The sequence below is a fragment of the Atractosteus spatula genome, chromosome 11 (genome assembly GCF_055471065.1).
Source record: "Atractosteus spatula isolate fAtrSpa1 chromosome 11, fAtrSpa1.hap1, whole genome shotgun sequence".
NCBI lineage: Eukaryota > Metazoa > Chordata > Actinopteri > Semionotiformes > Lepisosteidae > Atractosteus > Atractosteus spatula.
In genome coordinates, this window is record NC_142716.1 from 18,541,328 (window position 1) to 18,554,605 (window position 13,278).

Below are 13,278 nucleotides of genomic sequence, written 5' to 3' on the forward strand. Positions count from 1 at the left end.
GTGTTTTTCAGCCCGAAATAAACGCGTTTTCTCAGCCCTTGGAATCACAGTGTAACTGCCTGGCTCAGAAGAGCACACTGAGTCAGCCCTTAACCCCAGTGTGCAGAAATTGTCAAAACGTGTTTTTCAGCAGAAATAAACACGTTTTGGCAACTTTGGTCACCCCCATGTAAGTTATAGGGCAGGAACAGCACACTTTTCAAAACGTGTTTTTCAGCCCGAAATAAACGCGTTTTCTCAGCCCTTAGAATCGCAGTGTAACTGCCTGGCTCAGAAGAGCACAGTGAGTCAGCCCTTAACCCCAGTGTGCAGAAATTGTCAAAACGTGTTTTTCAGCAGAAATAAACACGTTTTGGCAACTTTGGTCACCCCCATGTAAGTTATAGGGCAGGAACAGCACAGTTTTCAAAACGTGTTTTTCAGCCCGAAATAAACGCGTTTTCTCAACCCTTGGAATCACAGTGTAACTGCCTGGCTCAGAAGAACACACTGAGTCAGCCCTTAACCCCAGTGTGCAGAAATTGTCAAAACGTGTTTTTCAGCAGAAATAAACACGTTTTGGCAACTTTGGTCACCCCCATGTAAGTTATAGGGCAGGAACAGCTCAGTTTTCAAAACGTGTTTTTCAGCCCGAAATAAACACGTTTTCTCAGCCCTTGGAATCACAGTGTAACTGCCTGGCTCAGAAGAGCACACTGAGTCAGCCATTTAACCCAGTGTGCAGAAATTGTCAAAACGTGTTTTTCAGCAGAAATAAACACGTTTTGGCAACTTTGGTCACCCCCATGTAAGTTATAGGGCAGGAACAGCACACTTTTCAAAACGTGTTTTTCAGCCCGAAATAAACGCGTTTTCTCAGCCTTTAGAATCGCAGTGTAACTGCCTGGCTCAGAAGAGCACAGTTGAGTCAGCCCTTAACCCCAGTGTGCAGAAATTGTCAAAACGTGTTTTTCAGCAGAAATAAACACGTTTTGGCAACTTTGGTCACCCCCATGTAAGTTATAGGGCAGGAACAGCACACTTTTCAAAACGTGTTTTTCAGCCCGAAATAAACGCGTTTTCTCAGCCCTTAGAATCGCAGTGTAACTGCCTGGCTCAGAAGAGCACAGTGAGTCAGCCCTTAACCCCAGTGTGCACATATTGTCAAAACGTGTTTTTCAGCAGAAATAAACACGTTTTGGCAACTTTGGTCACCCCCATGTAAGTTATAGGGCAGGAACAGCACAGTTTTCAAAACGTGTTTTTCAGCCCGAAATAAACGCGTTTTCTCAGCCCTTGGAATCACAGTGTAACTGCCTGGCTCAGAAGAGCACACTGAGTCAGCCCTTAACCCCAGTGTGCAGAAATTGTCAAAACGTGTTTTTCAGCAGAAATAAACACGTTTTGGCAACTTTGGTCACCCCCATGTAAGTTATAGGGCAGGAACAGCACAGTTTTCAAAACGTGTTTTTCAGCCCGAAATAAACGCGTTTTCTCAGCCTTTAGAATCGCAGTGTAACTGCCTGGCTCAGAAGAGCACAGTGAGTCAGCCCTTAACCCCAGTGTGCAGAAATTGTCAAAACGTGTTTTTCAGCAGAAATAAACACGTTTTGGCAACTTTGGTCACCCCCATGTAAGTTATAGGGCAGGAACAGCACAGTTTTCAAAACGTGTTTTTCAGCCCGAAATAAACGCGTTTTCTCAGCCCTTGGAATCACAGTGTAACTGCCTGGCTCAGAAGAGCACACTGAGTCAGCCCTTAACCCCAGTGTGCAGAAATTGTCAAAACGTGTTTTTCAGCAGAAATAAACACGTTTTGGCAACTTTGGTCACCCCCATGTAAGTTATAGGGCAGGAACAGCACACTTTTCAAAACGTGTTTTTCAGCCCGAAATAAACGCGTTTTCTCAGCCTTTAGAATCGCAGTGTAACTGCCTGGCTCAGAAGAGCACAGTGAGTCAGCCCTTAACCCCAGTGTGCAGAAATTGTCAAAACGTGTTTTTCAGCAGAAATAAACACGTTTTGGCAACTTTGGTCACCCCCATGTAAGTTATAGGGCAGGAACAGCACAGTTTTCAAAACGTGTTTTTCAGCCCGAAATAAACGCGTTTTCTCAGCCCTTAGAATCGCAGTGTAACTGCCTGGCTCAGAAGAACACACTGAGTCAGCCCTTAACCCCAGTGTGCAGAAATTGTCAAAACGTGTTTTTCAGCAGAAATAAACACGTTTTGGCAACTTTGGTCACCCCCATGTAAGTTATAGGGCAGGAACAGCACAGTTTTCAAAACGTGTTTTTCAGCCCGAAATAAACGCGTTTTCTCAGCCCTTGGAATCACAGTGTAACTGCCTGGCTCAGAAGAGCACACTGAGTCAGCCCTTAACCCCAGTGTGCAGAAATTGTCAAAACGTGTTTTTCAGCAGAAATAAACACGTTTTGGCAACTTTGGTCACCACCATGTAACTTATAGGGCAGGAACAGCACAGTTTTCAAAACGTGTTTTTCAGCCCGAAATAAACGCGTTTTCTCAGCCCTTGGAATCACAGTGTAACTGCCTGGCTCAGAAGAGCACACTGAGTCAGCCCTTAACCCCAGTGTGCAGAAATTGTCAAAACGTGTTTTTCAGCAGAAATAAACACGTTTTGGCAACTTTGGTCACCCCCATGTAAGTTATAGGGCAGGAACAGCTCAGTTTTCAAATCGTGTTTTTCAGCCCGAAATAAACACGTTTTCTCAGCCCTTGGAATCACATTGTAACTGCCTGGCTCAGAAGAGCACACTGAGTCAGCCCTTAACCCCAGTGTGCAGAAATTGTCAAAACGTGTTTTTCAGCAGAAATAAACACGTTTTGGCAACTTTGGTCACCCCCATGTAAGTTATAGGGCAGGAACAGCACACTTTTCAAAACGTGTTTTTCAGCCCGAAATAAACGCGTTTTCTCAGCCCTTAGAATCCCAGTGTAACTGCCTGGCTCAGAAGAGCACAGTGAGTCAGCCCTTAACCCCAGTGTGCAGAAATTGTCAAAACGTGTTTTTCAGCAGAAATAAACACGTTTTGGCAACTTTGGTCACCCCCATGTAAGTTATAGGGCAGGAACAGCACAGTTGTCAAAACGTGTTTTTCAGCCCGAAATAAACGCGTTTTCTCAGCCCTTGGAATCACAGTGTAACTGCCTGGCTCAGAAGAGCACACTGAGTCAGCCCTTAACCCCAGTGTGCAGAAATTGTCAAAACGTGTTTTTCTGCAGAAATAAACACGTTTTGGCAACTTTGGTCACCCCCATGTAAGTTATAGGGCAGGAACAGCACACTTTTCAAAACGTGTTTTTCAGCCCGAAATAAACGCGTTTTCTCAGCCCTTAGAATCGCAGTGTAACTGCCTGGCTCAGAAGAGCACAGTGAGTCAGCCCTTAACCCCAGTGTGCAGAAATTGTCAAAACGTGTTTTTCAGCAGAAATAAACACGTTTTGGCAACTTTGGTCACCCCCATGTAAGTTATAGGGCAGGAACAGCACAGTTTTCAAAACGTGTTTTTCAGCCCGAAATAAACGCGTTTTCTCAGCCCTTGGAATCACAGTGTAACTGCCTGGCTCAGAAGAACACACTGAGTCAGCCCTTAACCCCAGTGTGCAGAAATTGTCAAAACGTGTTTTTCAGCAGAAATAAACACGTTTTGGCAACTTTGGTCACCCCCATGTAAGTTATAGGGCAGGAACAGCACACTTTTCAAAACGTGTTTTTCAGCCCGAAATAAACGCGTTTTCTCAGCCCTTAGAATCGCAGTGTAACTGCCAGGCTCAGAAGAGCACAGTGAGTCAGCCCTTAACCCCAGTGTGCACATATTGTCAAAACGTGTTTTTCAGCAGAAATAAACACGTTTTGGCAACTTTGGTCACCCCCATGTAAGTTATAGGGCAGGAACAGCACACTTTTCAAAACGTGTTTTTCAGCCCGAAATAAACGCGTTTTCTCAGCCCTTAGAATCGCAGTGTAACTGCCTGGCTCAGAAGAGCACAGTGAGTCAGCCCTTAACCCCAGTGTGCAGAAATTGTCAAAACGTGTTTTTCAGCAGAAATAAACACGTTTTGGCAACTTTGGTCACCCCCATGTAAGTTATAGGGCAGGAACAGCACAGTTTTCAAAACGTGTTTTTCAGCCCGAAATAAACGCGTTTTCTCAGCCCTTGGAATCACAGTGTAACTGCCTGGCTCAGAAGAGCACACTGAGTCAGCCCTTAACCCCAGTGTGCAGAAATTGTCAAAACGTGTTTTTCAGCAGAAATAAACACGTTTTGGCAACTTTGGTCACCACCATGTAACTTATAGGGCAGGAACAGCACAGTTTTCAAAACGTGTTTTTCAGCCCGAAATAAACGCGTTTTCTCAGCCCTTGGAATCACAGTGTAACTGCCTGGCTCAGAAGAGCACACTGAGTCAGCCCTTAACCCCAGTGTGCAGAAATTGTCAAAACGTGTTTTTCAGCAGAAATAAACACGTTTTGGCAACTTTGGTCTCCCCCATGTAAGTTATAGGGCAGGAACAGCTCAGTTTTCAAAACGTGTTTTTCAGCCCGAAATAAACACGTTTTCTCAGCCCTTGGAATCACATTGTAACTGCCTGGCTCAGAAGAGCACACTGAGTCAGCCCTTAACCCCAGTGTGCAGAAATTGTCAAAACGTGTTTTTCAGCAGAAATAAACACGTTTTGGCAACTTTGGTCACCCCCATGTAAGTTATAGGGCAGGAACAGCACAGATTTCAAAACGTGTTTTTCAGCCCGAAATAAACGCGTTTTCTCAGCCCTTAGAATCGCAGTGTAACTGCCTGGCTCAGAAGAGCACAGTGAGTCAGCCCTTAACCCCAGTGTGCACATATTGTCAAAAAGTGTTTTTCAGCAGAAATAAACACGTTTTGGCAACTTTGGTCACCCCCATGTAAGTTATAGGGCAGGAACAGCACAGTTTTCAAAACGTGTTTTTCAGCCCGAAATAAACGCGTTTTCTCAACCCTTGGAATCACAGTGTAACTGCCTGGCTCAGAAGAGCACACTGAGTCAGCCCTTAACCCCAGTGTGCAGAAATTGTCAAAACGTGTTTTTCAGCAGAAATAAACACGTTTTGGCAACTTTGGTCACCCCCATGTAAGTTATAGGGCAGGAACAGCACAGTTTTCAAAACGTGTTTTTCAGCCCGAAATAAACGCGTTTTCTCAGCCTTTAGAATCGCAGTGTAACTGCCTGCCTCAGAAGAGCACAGTGAGTCAGCCCTTAACCCCAGTGTGCAGAAATTGTCAAAACGTGTTTTTCAGCAGAAATAAACACGTTTTGGCAACTTTGGTCACCCCCATGTAAGTTATAGGGCAGGAACAGCACACTTTTCAAAACGTGTTTTTCAGCCCGAAATAAACGCGTTTTCTCAGCCCTTAGAATCCCAGTGTAACTGCCTGGCTCAGAAGAGCACAGTGAGTCAGCCCTTAACCCCAGTGTGCAGAAATTGTCAAAACGTGTTTTTCAGCAGAAATAAACACGTTTTGGCAACTTTGGTCACCCCCATGTAAGTTATAGGGCAGGAACAGCTCAGTTTTCAAAACGTGTTTTTCAGCCCGAAATAAACACGTTTTCTCAGCCCTTGGAATCACAGTGTAACTGCCTGGCTCAGAAGAGCACACTGAGTCAGCCCTTTAACCCAGTGTGCAGAAATTGTCAAAACGTGTTTTTCAGCAGAAATAAACACGTTTTGGCAACTTTGGTCACCCCCATGTAAGTTATAGGGCAGGAACAGCACACTTTTCAAAACGTGTTTTTCAGCCCGAAATAAACGCGTTTTCTCAGCCTTTAGAATCGCAGTGTAACTGCCTGGCTCAGAAGAGCACAGTGAGTCAGCCCTTAACCCCAGTGTGCAGAAATTGTCAAAACGTGTTTTTCAGCAGAAATAAACACGTTTTGGCAACTTTGGTCACCCCCATGTAAGTTATAGGGCAGGAACAGCACACTTTTCAAAACGTGTTTTTCAGCCCGAAATAAACGCGATTTCTCAGCCCTTAGAATCGCAGTGTAACTGCCTGGCTCAGAAGAGCACAGTGAGTCAGCCCTTAACCCCAGTGTGCAGAAATTGTCAAAACGTGTTTTTCAGCAGAAATAAACACGTTTTGGCAACTTTGGTCACCCCCATGTAAGTTATAGGGCAGGAACAGCACAGTTTTCAAAACGTGTTTTTCAGCCCGAAATAAACGCGTTTTCTCAGCCCTTGGAATCACAGTGTAACTGCCTGGCTCAGAAGAGCACACTGAGTCAGCCCTTAACCCCAGTGTGCAGAAATTGTCAAAACGTGTTTTTCAGCAGAAATAAACACGTTTTGGCAACTTTGGTCACCCCCATGTAAGTTATAGGGCAGGAACAGCACACTTTTCAAAACGTGTTTTTCAGCCCGAAATAAACGCGTTTTCTCAGCCTTTAGAATCGCAGTGTAACTGCCTGGCTCAGAAGAGCACAGTGAGTCAGCCCTTAACCCCAGTGTGCAGAAATTGTCAAAACGTGTTTTTCAGCAGAAATAAACACGTTTTGGCAACTTTGGTCACCCTCATGTAAGTTATAGGGCAGGAACAGCACACTTTTCAAAACGTGTTTTTCAGCCCGAAATAATCGCGTTTTCTCAGCCCTTAGAATCGCAGTGTAACTGCCTGGCTCAGAAGAGTACAGTGAGTCAGCCCTTAACCCCAGTGTGCAGAAATTGTCAAAACGTGTTTTTCAGCAGAAATAAACACGTTTTGGCAACTTTGGTCACCCCCATGTAAGTTATAGGGCAGGAACAGCACAGTTTTCAAAACGTGTTTTTCAGCCCGAAATAAACGCGTTTTCTCAGCCCTTGGAATCACAGTGTAACTGCCTGGCTCAGAAGAGCACACTGAGTCAGCCCTTAAACCCAGTGTGCAGAAGTTGTCAAAACGTGTTTTTCAGCAGAAATAAACACGTTTTGGCAACTTTGGTCACCACCATGTAACTTATAGGGCAGGAACAGCACAGTTTTCAAAACGTGTTTTTCAGCCCGAAATAAACGCGTTTTCTCAGCCCTTGGAATCACAGTGTAACTGCCTGGCTCAGAAGAGCACACTGACTCAGCCCTTAACCCCAGTGTGCAGAAATTGTCAAAACGTGTTTTTCAGCAGAAATAAACACGTTTTGGCAACTTTGGTCACCCCCATGTAAGTTATAGGGCAGGAACAGCACAGTTTTCAAAACGTGTTTTTCAGCCCGAAATAAACGCGTTTTCTCAGCCCTTGGAATCACAGTGTAACTGCCTGGCTCAGAAGAGCACACTGAGTCAGCCCTTAACCCCAGTGTGCAGAAATTGTCAAAACGTGTTTTTCAGCAGAAATAAACACGTTTTGGCAACTTTGGTCACCCCCATGTAAGTTATAGGGCAGGAACAGCACACTTTTCAAAACGTGTTTTTCAGCCCGAAATAAACGCGTTTTCTCAGCCCTTAGAATCGCAGTGTAACTGCCTGGCGCAGAAGAGCACAGTGAGTCAGCCCTTAACCCCAGTGTGCAGAAATTGTCAAAACGTGTTTTTCAGCAGAAATAAACACGTTTTGGCAACTTTGGTCACCCCCATGTAAGTTATAGGGCAGGAACAGCACAGTTTTCAAAACGTGTTTTTCAGCCCGAAATAAACGCGTTTTCTCAGCCCTTGGAATCACAGTGTAACTGCCTGGCTCAGAAGAACACACTGAGTCAGCCCTTAACCCCAGTGTGCAGAAATTGTCAAAACGTGTTTTTCAGCAGAAATAAACACGTTTTGGCAACTTTGGTCACCCCCATGTAAGTTATAGGGCAGGAACAGCACAGTTTTCAAAACGTGTTTTTCAGCCCGAAATAAACGCGTTTTCTCAGCCTTTAGAATCGCAGTGTAACTGCCTGGCTCAGAAGAGCACAGTGAGTCAGCCCTTAACCCCAGTGTGCAGAAATTGTCAAAACGTGTTTTTCAGCAGAAATAAACACGTTTTGGCAACTTTGGTCACTCCCATGTAAGTTATAGGGCAGGAACAGCACACTTTTCAAAACGTGTTTTTCAGCCCGAAATAAACGCGTTTTCTCAGCCCTTGGAATCACAGTGTAACTGCCTGGCTCAGAAGAGCACACTGAGTCAGCCCTTAACCCCAGTGTGCAGAAATTGTCAAAACGTGTTTTTCAGCAGAAATAAACACGTTTTGGCAACTTTGGTCACCACCATGTAACTTATAGGGCAGGAACAGCACAGTTTTCAAAACGTGTTTTTCAGCCCGAAATAAACGCGTTTTCTCAGCCCTTGGAATCACAGTGTAACTGCCTGGCTCAGAAGAGCACACTGAGTCAGCCCTTAACCCCAGTGTGCAGAAATTGTCAAAACGTGTTTTTCAGCAGAAATAAACACGTTTTGGCAACTTTGGTCACCCCCATGTAAGTTATAGGGCAGGAACAGCACAGTTTTCAAAACGTGTTTTTCAGCCCGAAATAAACGCGTTTTCTCAGCCCTTGGAATCACAATGTAACTGCCTGGCTCAGAAGAGCACACTGAGTCAGCCCTTAACCCCAGTGTGCAGAAATTGTCAAAACGTGTTTTTCAGCAAAAATAAACACGTTCTGGCAACTTTGGTCACCACCATGTAAGTTATAGGGCAGGAACAGCACAGTTTTCAAAACGTGTTTTTCAGCCCGAAATAAACGCGTTTTCTCAGCCCTTGGAATCACAGTGTAACTGCCTGGCTCAGAAGAGCACACTGAGTCAGCCCTTAACCCCAGTGTGCAGAAATTGTCAAAACGTGTTTTTCAGCAGAAATAAACACGTTTTGGCAACTTTGGTCACCCCCATGTAAGTTATAGGGCAGGAACAGCACACTTTTCAAAACGTGTTTTTCAGCCAGAAATAAACGCGTTTTCTCAGCCTTTAGAATCGCAGTGTAACTGCCTGGCTCAGAAGAGCACAGTGAGTCAGCCCTTAACCCCAGTGTGCAGAAATTGTCAAAACGTGTTTTTCAGCAGAAATAAACACGTTTTGGCAACTTTGGTCACCCCCATGTAAGTTATAGGGCAGGAACAGCACACTTTTCAAAACGTGTTTTTCAGCCCGAAATAATCGCGTTTTCTCAGCCCTTAGAATCGCAGTGTAACTGCCTGGCTCAGAAGAGCACAGTGAGTCAGCCCTTAACCCCAGTGTGCAGAAATTGTCAAAACGTGTTTTTCAGCAGAAATAAACACGTTTTGGCAACTTTGGTCACCCCCATGTAAGTTATAGGGCAGGAACAGCACAGTTTTCAAAACGTGTTTTTCAGCCCGAAATAAACGCGTTTTCTCAGCCCTTGGAATCACAGTGTAACTGCCTGGCTCAGAAGAGCACACTGAGTCAGCCCTTAACCCCAGTGTGCAGAAGTTGTCAAAACGTGTTTTTCAGCAGAAATAAACACGTTTTGGCAACTTTGGTCACCACCATGTAACTTATAGGGCAGGAACAGCACAGTTTTCAAAACGTGTTTTTCAGCCCGAAATAAACGCTTTTTCTCAGCCCTTGGAATCACAGTGTAACTGCCTGGCTCAGAAGAGCACACTGACTCAGCCCTTAACCCCAGTGTGCAGAAATTGTCAAAACGTGTTTTTCAGCAGAAATAAACACGTTTTGGCAACTTTGGTCACCCCCATGTAACTTATAGGGCAGGAACAGCACAGATTTCAAAACGTGTTTTTCAGCCCGAAATAAACGCGTTTTCTCAGCCCTTAGAATCGCAGTGTAACTGCCTGGCTCAGAAGAGCACAGTGAGTCAGCCCTTAACCCCAGTGTGCACATATTGTCAAAACGTGTTTTTCAGCAGAAATAAACACGTTTTGGCAACTTTGGTCACCCCCATGTAAGTTATAGGGCAGGAACAGCACAGTTTTCAAAACGTGTTTTTCAGCCCGAAATAAACGCGTTTTCTCAGCCCTTGGAATCACAGTGTAACTGCCTGGCTCAGAAGAGCACACTGAGTCAGCCCTTAACCCCAGTGTGCAGAAATTGTCAAAACGTGTTTTTCAGCAGAAATAAACACGTTTTGGCAACTTTGGTCACCCCCATGTAAGTTATAGGGCAGGAACAGCACACTTTTCAAAACGTGTTTTTCAGCCCGAAATAAACGCGTTTTCTCAGCCTTTAGAATCGCAGTGTAACTGCCTGGCTCAGAAGAGCACAGTGAGTCAGCCCTTAACCCCAGTGTGCAGAAATTGTCAAAACGTGTTTTTCAGCAGAAATAAACACGTTTTGGCAACTTTGGTCACCCCCATGTAAGTTATAGGGCAGGAACAGCACACTTTTCAAAACGTGTTTTTCAGCCCGAAATAAACGCGTTTTCTCAGCCCTTAGAATCGCAGTGTAACTGCCTGGCTCAGAAGAGCACAGTGAGTCAGCCCTTAACCCCAGTGTGCAGAAATTGTCAAAACGTGTTTTTTAGCAGAAATAAACACGTTTTGGCAACTTTGGTCACCCCCATGTAAGTTATAGGGCAGGAACAGCACAGTTTTCAAAACGTGTTTTTCAGCCCGAAATAAACGCGTTTTCTCAGCCCTTGGAATCACAGTGTAACTGCCTGGCTCAGAAGAGCACACTGAGTCAGCCCTTAACCCCAGTGTGCAGAAATTGTCAAAACGTGTTTTTCAGCAGAAATAAACACGTTTTGGCAACTTTGGTCACCACCATGTAACTTATAGGGCAGGAACAGCACAGTTTTCAAAACGTGTTTTTCAGCCCGAAATAAACGCGTTTTCTCAGCCCTTGGAATCACAGTGTAACTGCCTGGCTCAGAAGAGCACACTGAGTCAGCCCTTAACCCCAGTGTGCAGAAATTGTCAAAACGTGTTTTTCAGCAGAAATAAACACGTTTTGGCAACTTTGGTCACCCCCATGTAAGTTATAGGGCAGGAACAGCTCAGTTTTCAAATCGTGTTTTTCAGCCCGAAATAAACACGTTTTCTCAGCCCTTGGAATCACATTGTAACTGCCTGGCTCAGAAGAGCACACTGAGTCAGCCCTTAACCCCAGTGTGCAGAAATTGTCAAAACGTGTTTTTCAGCAGAAATAAACACGTTTTGGCAACTTTGGTCACCCCCATGTAAGTTATAGGGCAGGAACAGCACACTTTTCAAAACGTGTTTTTCAGCCCGAAATAAACGCGTTTTCTCAGCCCTTAGAATCCCAGTGTAACTGCCTGGCTCAGAAGAGCACAGTGAGTCAGCCCTTAACCCCAGTGTGCAGAAATTGTCAAAACGTGTTTTTCAGCAGAAATAAACACGTTTTGGCAACTTTGGTCACCCCCATGTAAGTTATAGGGCAGGAACAGCACAGTTGTCAAAACGTGTTTTTCAGCCCGAAATAAACGCGTTTTCTCAGCCCTTGGAATCACAGTGTAACTGCCTGGCTCAGAAGAGCACACTGAGTCAGCCCTTAACCCCAGTGTGCAGAAATTGTCAAAACGTGTTTTTCTGCAGAAATAAACACGTTTTGGCAACTTTGGTCACCCCCATGTAAGTTATAGGGCAGGAACAGCACACTTTTCAAAACGTGTTTTTCAGCCCGAAATAAACGCGTTTTCTCAGCCCTTAGAATCGCAGTGTAACTGCCTGGCTCAGAAGAGCACAGTGAGTCAGCCCTTAACCCCAGTGTGCAGAAATTGTCAAAACGTGTTTTTCAGCAGAAATAAACACGTTTTGGCAACTTTGGTCACCCCCATGTAAGTTATAGGGCAGGAACAGCACAGTTTTCAAAACGTGTTTTTCAGCCCGAAATAAACGCGTTTTCTCAGCCCTTGGAATCACAGTGTAACTGCCTGGCTCAGAAGAACACACTGAGTCAGCCCTTAACCCCAGTGTGCAGAAATTGTCAAAACGTGTTTTTCGGCAGAAATAAACACGTTTTGGCAACTTTGGTCACCCCCATGTAAGTTATAGGGCAGGAACAGCTCAGTTTTCAAAACGTGTTTTTCAGCCCGAAATAAACACGTTTTCTCAGCCCTTGGAATCACAGTGTAACTGCCTGGCTCAGAAGAGCACACTGAGTCAGCCCTTTAACCCAGTGTGCAGAAATTGTCAAAACGTGTTTTTCAGCAGAAATAAACACGTTTTGGCAACTTTGGTCACCCCCATGTAAGTTATAGGGCAGGAACAGCACACTTTTCAAAACGTGTTTTTCAGCCCGAAATAAACGCGTTTTCTCAGCCTTTAGAATCGCAGTGTAACTGCCTGGCTCAGAAGAGCACAGTTGAGACAGCCCTTAACCCCAGTGTGCAGAAATTGTCAAAACGTGTTTTTCAGCAGAAATAAACACGTTTTGGCAACTTTGGTCACCCCCATGTAAGTTATAGGGCAGGAACAGCACACTTTTCAAAACGTGTTTTTCAGCCCGAAATAAACGCGTTTTCTCAGCCCTTAGAATCGCAGTGTAACTGCCAGGCTCAGAAGAGCACAGTGAGTCAGCCCTTAACCCCAGTGTGCACATATTGTCAAAACGTGTTTTTCAGCAGAAATAAACACGTTTTGGCAACTTTGGTCACCCCCATGTAAGTTATAGGGCAGGAACAGCACACTTTTCAAAACGTGTTTTTCAGCCCGAAATAAACGCGTTTTCTCAGCCCTTAGAATCGCAGTGTAACTGCCTGGCTCAGAAGAGCACAGTGAGTCAGCCCTTAACCCCAGTGTGCAGAAATTGTCAAAACGTGTTTTTCAGCAGAAATAAACACGTTTTGGCAACTTTGGTCACCCCCATGTAAGTTATAGGGCAGGAACAGCACAGTTTTCAAAACGTGTTTTTCAGCCCGAAATAAACGCGTTTTCTCAGCCCTTGGAATCACAGTGTAACTGCCTGGCTCAGAATAGCACACTGAGTCAGCCCTTAACCCCAGTGTGCAGAAATTGTCAAAACGTGTTTTTCAGCAGAAATAAACACGTTTTGGCAACTTTGGTCACCACCATGTAACTTATAGGGCAGGAACAGCACAGTTTTCAAAACGTGTTTTTCAGCCCGAAATAAACGCGTTTTCTCAACCCTTGGAATCACAGTGTAACTGCCTGGCTCAGAAGAGCACACTGAGTCAGCCCTTAACCCCAGTGTGCAGAAATTGTCAAAACGTGTTTTTCAGCAGAAATAAACACGTTTTGGCAACTTTGGTCACCCCCATGTAAGTTATAGGGCAGGAACAGCTCAGTTTTCAAAACGTGTTTTTCAGCCCGAAATAAACACGTTTTCTCAGCCCTTGGAATCACATTGTAACTGCCTGGCTCAGAAGAGCACACTGAGTCAGCCCTTA